General features: G+C 49.0%; 1 protein-coding gene across 1 annotated transcript in view; it reads left to right on the top strand.

The window, feature by feature from the left end:
* The first annotated feature begins 396 nt into the window (after positions 1 to 396).
* Positions 397 to 8,500, top strand: part of ARHGAP35 (Rho GTPase activating protein 35) — a 118,057-nt gene continuing 109,953 nt past the window's right edge. Inside the window, exon 1 of the mRNA XM_037155097.2 lies at positions 397 to 1,137. The gene's annotated coding sequence lies outside the window, so the exon portion shown is untranslated. The remainder of the gene's footprint in view (positions 1,138 to 8,500) is intronic.

Here is an 8,500-nt window from a genome sequence, read left to right as displayed (position 1 = left end):
CCCCTCTCCCGGGTTTCTGGCGACCACAGCAACCGGACGAAGCGCGTTGTGTGTAGATTTCCTTCACTGCCAGGGCAAAGAGCACGCGCTCCCCAGCCCCGCCCCTTCTTCGGCACTGACGAATTGTGAGGCTCGGACTGGGCTGAGGCGGGCATCGCGTCCCCGGGTTCCCCAGTCAACTTCCTTGCGGGGTGCACTCCCTCCTTCTAAGTCCCTCCCCACCGCCCCACGTTACGTCTTTCCCTCTCTCCTCCTCCGTTATCCCGGGGGCTGCAGCTCGCGCGGCAAACCCACCTTCCCTGGCCTCCCATTGGCTAGTCAGGTCCCGCGCGAGAGGAATCGCGCCCCTAGCCCCCGCCCCTGCAGAACGGGCCTCTCCGCTCTGGCTTTCTCTACGAGCCGGAGCGTGGCAGGGCACAGACTGCTTCGGACGCGCGCGCCTCCGGCCTGCCACTCCCTCGCCTCGTGCTGGTAGCTGCTGCGGCTGGCAGCACTCGCCGCGCATGCGCACTTGCCCACCCCACGCTGCCCGGTCGCGGGTCGCTTCCAGCTCCAACTCGCGCCGCATTCACTGCAGTAGTGGCATTTTCTTGGGGCGCACGCGCACTGCGCCCTCCCCGGCCGTTCCCAACCACACGCCGCGACGGTGACAGTGAGTCCCTGAGGCACGCGCGCGCGCTCTCGCTTCTCACCCTACTTCGCGCCGGCTGTCCCCTCGCTGCGCGCGCCCAGGGGCCGTTATCCTGCAACGGTCCCAGTGCCACGCACGCGCAGTAGTGAGGGGGCGCGCGCGAGGGAGCGGCGGCCGCAGGAAAGGGGCGCAGCCGCCGCCATTGCGAAGGAGGGAGGGAGCGAGCGAGGGAGCGAGGCTGGTCCGCCCTCCCCTGGTTCCCGCCCCTCCCCCTTCCCCTCCCCGCCCCCCCGGCCCCGAGGGAGAGCCGCGGCGCGGCGGGAGGAGGAGGTGGAGGAGGCGGAGGAGGGAGTCCGCGAGGGAGGGTCCACCCGGCCCCCCGCCGCCGGAGCCGCCGCCACCGCCTCAGCCGCCGCTAGACCAGGAGCAGCAGAACATGGCGCCGGGGCCGCCGTCTCCGCTGCCGGGATCCCGGAGGCCGGGGCCGCGTTGAGGGCGCCCAGCTGGTGAGTGCGCGAGCTCCCGGGCCCCGGCGCCGCCCCGCTGCGGGGTCCTGGGGGAGGCGGAGACCGCGGGGCCCGGAGCCCGCGAACAATGGAGGAGCCGGAGGGGGAGGGGAGGGAGCGGCCCCCCAGCCCCCCGGGCCCAGTCGGCCCCGCAGCTTCCTACTGCGGCCCGGCTCGCGGGGCCCGCCGGCCCTTCGGAGATGCCCCTAATTGCCCCGACCCTGCTGTCTCCGCTTCTGCCCCCACCCTCCGATTGGGATCTCGGTATCCGCTTCGTCCACCCCTGCACTTCAGCCACTCCGGTCCCAATTCTGCGCCCCCCTTCCTTCTTCGCCCCTCCTTGCCTCTGCAGTGCTCATGGGACCCAGTACCTCAGTGACCCTTCTGCATCCCTTAATGCTGGATCCCCACTTTGAGATTCCTGACCCTTCTGCCTCCTCTCCGATTCCGCTCTTAGCCCTCTTTGGATCTGGCCTCTTTTTTGACCCATCTACTCTTACTCCTCCTTTCAGAATCTTGCATCCTCAGGAGCTGTCCCTCTAGGACCCGCGATTCCACCTCCTTAGAGAGTCTTCTGAGACCCCGTTAGTCTCGCCCTGCTGACCCAGGTCTTCTCCTTGGACTTAATTTCACCTCTGTCTTGGGCCCTGCTGCCCACTGCACAGCACCTGCTGCATCCTAGGGGTGCCCCTGGGCTCCCTGACCCTTCCATACATACCGTGGTTCTGCCACCTGCTCCCTCATGCTGTCTTCTCCCCTTCTCAGGTCTTGCTTCTCTTTGCCATTCAGACCCGTTCCTCTCTTCCAGGCTTTTCTGCCTGCCAGCTCTGTCCCCTGCCTGATCTCAGTTCTTGCTGTGCCCCCTAACCTGCTTGCTTTCCGACTCTGCCTTTTTTGAAGCAGCCTCCTCCGGGTCTCTGACCCTGCGGGTCTCTCATTTCTGCCATTCGCTTCTCCGCTGTCTTTCCCTCTGCAGTCTCGGTGCTGCCCTGAGGACTCGGTCTGCCCCCAGCGTTCTTCAGGTTTTCTCTCCCCACCTCCTTATTGGCACTTTTGAGCCATTCCCTTCATTCGCTCCTCTTTTCTTTGACCTGTCTCCCCTTCAGTTCTCCGCTTTAGACCTCTTTCTAGCCCCTTCGCTCCAAGTCCTCTTGTCTCCATTTTGGCCCTTCTTGGATTTGCCCTTTACCTCATTAAAGCATCAATAACTTCTCTCTGACCCATCACCCCCTTTCCTTCCCATTCCTCATCTCACAGACCTCCCCCCAAATCCTCTTTGCATCTGCTCTTTCATGTGTTCCTTTCTGTCTTCTATTTCATGTCTTCCAGCTCTGTCCCTTTGGAGCTGTCCACTTGCTCACCTATTTTTTTGGACTCATTTCAACTTTTTCTGCTGCTGTTCTGTCTCAGAGTGGTCCTCTTTAACCCTGGTCTTCTTGGAACTGCCTCTCACCTCTGTTGCCTCTCAGCTCTAAGATTACTGCCTGACCTTCTCTCTCTCCACTGTTGTGATTCATCTCTCAGCCTGCTCTCTCTTCTTTCTTATGTTCGTCCTTTCCACTTTGCCCTGTCTTGTACCTCTTTTTTGAGTCCTCTTTCCCCCAATTCTGCCCATTATTAGAGATGCTTTCTCAACCATTCCTTCCTACCATCGCCTGCCTCCCTACCCCAAATCCCCCTCTTAGAGCCTCCCGAGTTCTTGGGTGGATTCTTTTCTCCCTTTTGAAACACCTCCCCCACTTCTGTTCCTCATTGACTTCTTTTCTCTCTCCTCTTTTCTTTCCCCTTGTATCCTGCCAGGCTCTTTCTCTTCCCATTTACTTTCTATCAGACTTGCTTCTCCAAGCTCCCCTGCCTTGACCCGCCCCTTCCTTACTGAGTGCTCCCCCTCTTCAGGCAGGCCTTCCTCTAGTTTCCATCCTCTCAACTTTGGGGAGGAAGGGGCAGGGTTGGGCCTAGGGTTTTCTAGGCTCTGATTTAGACCGCGGATTCCCTAGGCTCCCTGATCCTGAGGGTTTTATCCTGAGGGATCCTGTGAGAGCTGGGTGTATAGGTGGGGGCTGGTTGATTGGTTACTGCCCTCTGGAGTCTGGGAGTGTTGCCCCACCATCTCCCCATCCCCTTTTACCATGTTAGTGGTGCAGGGGTAGATCTCTTTCCACTGCTGCATTTTCTTTTCCTCTCCCATTTTGCTCCCTAGCCCCTTCAGTTCCCTGGGCATTGATGCTTTGTGTCCTTCAGAAGAGAGTGCAGCTGCTCACAGGTCTTGCTTCTCTTCTCCCTTTCCCTCCTCTCTTCTCTGATCTATTGTAAAGAGACAGTTGTACCCTTTCCCTCTTCTACCTCCAAGCCAGCACTCCTTGGGAGGATTTAGGAGTATGCTTTTTTGTTTTGTTTTGTTTCCAATTGACAAGTAATATTTTTGTTTTACCCTTGGCTAGGGAATAGCCAGTTCTCAAGTTCTCCCCAATTTTACCGGGCATTATGGACACACTTGGTGTTTTACTGCTCTGGATTTGTAGGGGAGTCTTGCCTGTTCCCTGATTGCCTCTGATTTGCAGTGTAACCTTTGGGAAGGGTGGGGGAAGGTGGGCTTATTTCTTTTTCACTTCTGCCCCAGGAAGGCTCCAGCTTCCTGGTCTTCAAAATAGTGAAGGCCTGACTTTGGAAAGCTGTTTGCGGTTGTTTGTTGAAAGAGAGAGTGCCAAGTGTCGCTCATTTCTGCCCTCAGGTATTGCGGGCGCTCCCACCCACAGGAGCTGAGTTCCTCCGTGCAGGTCCATGCTGGATTGCGGGGAAGGGGGCTCACTGGTGTACAAGGGTTTGTGTGGGTGGGCTCTGACGTTCCCCAAGAGTTGAGTGATCTGGTTTGATAGGATGAGAAACAGGTGCCAGGAACTGGCTGATTTGATTGGATTTTGGTCTTATTACCCGGGAAATGTACCTTCGCTACCTTTCCTTCAGCTGTTTTCTTCAGTGGTCTTACATTGAGGTGGGGTTTAGGAAATTAATACAGAGGAAGAGGTGGTTTTTACAGAAAACCCTTCCGACCATTTTCCTTCTTTAATTTAGGAGAGGGAACCCTTTGCATGTTCTAGGCTTATTTATTTTATTTCTTAAGTAAATCAAAAGCCTGATTTTCCCCCCTAGGAATTGGCCTAGGGCAGTTGCATATTAAAGTATTCATCCAGCTGTGAAGGAGCATTTACTGGAAGGACTTTTATTTCTTAACTGAGCTATGATCAAATTTTATTTACTTCAGCACTTATTTAAAAATAGTTCAATGTGAACACATTAGAGGGGAAAAAAAAATCCCTGGCTGGTGTAGTTCAGTGGATTGAGCACTGGCCTGCAAACCAAAGGGTCACCAGTTCGATTCCTAGTCAGGGCACATACCTGAGTTGCAGGCCAGGTCCCCAGATGGGGGTGGGTGAGAGGCAACCACACATTGATGTTTCTCTCCCTCTCTTTCTCCTTCCCTTCCCCTCTCTCTAAAAATGAATAAATAAAATCTTGAAGACAAATACATTTATTGGCATCTACAGAATTGGACCACTGACTGAAAACATGTTAGGGCATTTGTATGTAAGACAATGAGCAGGGCTGGATAGTAGATCCATGTGGCTCTTTTAGCTTCTAACTTCTTAGAACTTTGCATTTTCTGACAAGCAGAGGCTGGTAATTCTGATTATGTATGTCATGTGTCTTCACCATTGTTGACTTAATGAATTTTGATTCATTTCTGCTGGTTTCTGTTCATATCTGAATTTCGGCCTTGTGAATTGTGATTAATTCCCTGAATTTTAGAATTCATGCCCCCCATGCTGGTATAAAGTTTTTTTTTTAAGTTCTTAATGTGAAAGTGACAGCTAATTAGGAATAAAAATAACCGTATGCAGTACCACTTAAATCTGTGTTCCAGAGTTTTAACATCGCTGGAAGGATAGAAAGTTTCTGCGTGTCCTAAGTTTACATTAAAGGGAGAGAGGAGACAGAAGAACAAAGAGCGAGTTTTTCTCCCTACCTGGTATCGGGTGGTCCAAAGATGTAGGATTTCTCTGGTGGTAGTAGAGACTCTAACCCCAGTACCAACACTTGCTTTGGTGATAGAATTGGGGGCTACAGAAAATTCGAGGTGGTAGCCTTGACCTTCCCTAACAGTGAATGTGCCCGTTGCAGGGTTGGAGTGTGGAGCAGGAGATAGTGGTGATAGGTGACTTTTTTTTTTTTTTTTTTTACCCTTTCTTTATGGCTGTGACCCTCCCTTCCATCGCCTCTTTTCTCCTTGGCATGATACATTTAGGACAATAAGAAATAAATTTGTTCCTTTTCACCCTTGACGATGGAAGGAGCTGTCCAAGTGTGGATCCATGGGCTTGATGTTGGCCCTTGGCAGGTGACAGTCTGGAAAGAGTAAGGGTTGCACAAAGGACCATAAACCACAGCGTTGCAGGTATTTGGTCAATCTGTACGTGTTTGGAAAACATACCAGGTCAATACAGTTGGAGAGTGAAAAGGTGAGAGTGGTTTTCCCTCTGCAGTGTCCTCTGCGTTCCTGTCCTGTCTGCTGCGGCGTTCCGAGAGGCGTTAGGCCACGGCCAGGCCTTCCTGTGATCTGCTGTAGTGTCATTCACTGCCTGGTGGGCTAAACAGTCTTAATTTACCCAGTCAGTGGGACATTTCATGGATCATCTAGTCCAGTTCTTTCAGTTACCTTTTCCACACTATATAAAATAGATGAACTTGGAGATGTCTCTGCTTAAAGGGAAAGGAAGTTGTTTCTAGCAGAAATCCCTTGGGTTTGGAGCAACACAGTTTGAAAATCAGCATCTGGTCTCCCTCCTCCTTTACAGATGGGGAAGTGGAAGGCTTGCAGAAGGGTTATGGTAGCAGGCTTCCCGTCATGGTTGAAAGACTACTGGATATAAAGGTGGGAGACCCTCTGGTGTAGGCTTTATCTCAATTAGTTGGAACATTGGACAAATTGCTTCTTCTCTTCGTACCTCACATTTCCTAGTCTGAGGTGTAGTGTGCCGTGGAGCAGATTTTAGATGCTCGTTGTCCTGGGTCACAAACCAAGTTAGAGCTTGGACTGGCCTCCTGGTGCTACTCTGACCACCTCCTTTTTAAATTATATTCTGTAACCCTGAAGGGGGGTAGGGCCCTTTCCTGGAGGGTGCAGTAAAATGAACTTAGATTACCTTCACTGTGTACTTTTTCAAATGTAAAATAAACAGCCTCTCAGCGATTTGCATGAAAATCAGTTTATAATTTAGGGGGAAAGGGGCATCCAGACTGTAGAAACTAAATAACTAAAACCGCATACTTCTGAAAATAATATGGAGCCCTTGCTGATGTGGCTTAGTTAGTTGGAGCATTGGCCCATAGGTCGAAAGGTCACAGGTTTGATTCCCAGTCAGGGCACATAACCAGGTTTTGGGTTTGATCCTAGCTCAGGCAGGGTACATGCAAGACAGCAACCAACTGCTGTTTCACTTTCACATCAATGTTTCTCTCTCTCCCACCCCTCCCCTTACCCTCTGTCTATGAAATGAAAAAATGTCCTTGGGTGAGGATAAATAAATAAATAAAGAAAGAAAGAAAGAAAGAAAGAAAATAATACAGAATTTTTAAGCTGAGTCATTGTTAACCCAGGCTCTTAAATAGCAATGGTTTGAATAGCACTTGAATTGTTACTAAGAAATGCAAACAAATCATGCATGTTCATCTTTCTAAAAGTTTATTTCTTTAAAAAAGTTTTTTAATTTATTGATTTTAGAGAGAGAGGGAGAGAAACATTGATTTGTTGTTCCACTTATTTAGACATTGATGGGTTGATTCTTCCATGTTCCCAGACCGGGGACAGAGCCCACAGCCTTGTTGTATTGAGACAATGCTCTAACCAGCTGAGCTACCCGGACAGGGCCTTCCTGAAGGTTTAATTCTATTTAAATTTTGGTATAGTGCTTTATCAGGCTTCATCTATGAAGAATTCTTGAAAATAACTTTTGGCATCTGTCAATCTAATTTTCATTTATTTGCTTCTCTGATATTAAGAAACACTACTAAATTGATATATTAGAGAACCAGGTACTTCCAGCCATGAAGTATCATCACAGGAAAGTAATATTTATTTTAGTTGAAAACAGCCATACTCGCCTGTCTCCTTTGTCTTCCTTTATTAAAAGTGAACATTTTCATTTTATGAAACTTCCAACAGTCGTGACTGTCGCATCTGTAGGCATTTCATCCCTTTTTTGCTCTTCTAGTGTCTCAGCATTCTTACTGGACGTGGCCTTTTGCTGCTCACTATTAGTAATATTTGCACCTGGTAATAGAATTTGAATGATCAAGAGGCAGCTTCTTATGGTATAAAGAATGTTGAGCTGATAATGAAGAAACCAGTGTCCCAGACCTGGCTGTGCCATTTACTGGTTCTGTGACCAAATAATTTTTACTTCTCTGGGCTGCAGTATTTTCCTTTTTTAGTTGTATTTTTTCATTACCATTTAGTGTGCTTATTCCCCCCTCTCCCTAATGTGGACTGCAATTTTTTCATTTAAAAAAAATGAACAGATTGTATTGTTACCTACTCTGCCTTATTTTATGGCTAATAATACTCGAATGTCTCCTCTCTACATAGCAGACTCTTTGAGGAAGGGGGACCTTCATTTATCTTGTATTTCCCATCACACCTAGCAAAATACCTTGTACATAGTAGAATCATACCCCACCCCAGTACATGAGATTGATTGAGTCTAAACAGGTGCCAAATCCTTTTTTCTCCCTCCTTTCTTTAATGTGGGGAGGTGTGTGCACCAAATACAAGGCCATTTTTAGGCTTTAAACTCTTAGAGGGCATGCCTGCCTGGTCAGCAATTTAATATATATGTATGTATATACACACACACACATACATCACAAGTATCTTGTCCATATTTACACAGCTAATAGATAGTAGAGCTGTGTTATGAATCCACGTCTGTCTGACTCCAAAATTTGTGTTTATTAGGCTGCCTTGCTTCTCTGGGATATAAAAAGAGGCTATAATTCATCCCCTTGAGGAACTTATAGTTAGTTATAAACAATTAACTATGTATGTATGTATGTATGTATGTATGTATATAATATAGGGTGAGGTGGGGGAAGTGAATGTCATAGACTAATCTGATTAATTTCTGGCTCTTTGGGAAGCAGTCCTATAGTAATAAAGATTTTCATATTCAGAGGCTGAGCACATAGTGTGTTCCATATCATAGCATTTTGAAAAGAATCTGTAGTCACAAGTTCCAGCTTCTTTTTCTAGCCAACATATTGAAAAAGTCGAGCATTTAATTTTGGAATCAAATTAAAATTCAGATAC

Source organism: Artibeus jamaicensis, unplaced genomic scaffold (genome assembly GCF_021234435.1).
Source record: "Artibeus jamaicensis isolate MK-2021 breed Jamaican fruit bat unplaced genomic scaffold, CSHL_Jam_final contig_1526, whole genome shotgun sequence".
Lineage (NCBI taxonomy): Eukaryota > Metazoa > Chordata > Mammalia > Chiroptera > Phyllostomidae > Artibeus > Artibeus jamaicensis.
The sequence above is the reverse complement of the archived record's forward strand: the minus strand, read 5'-3'. Positions and strand labels throughout refer to the sequence as shown.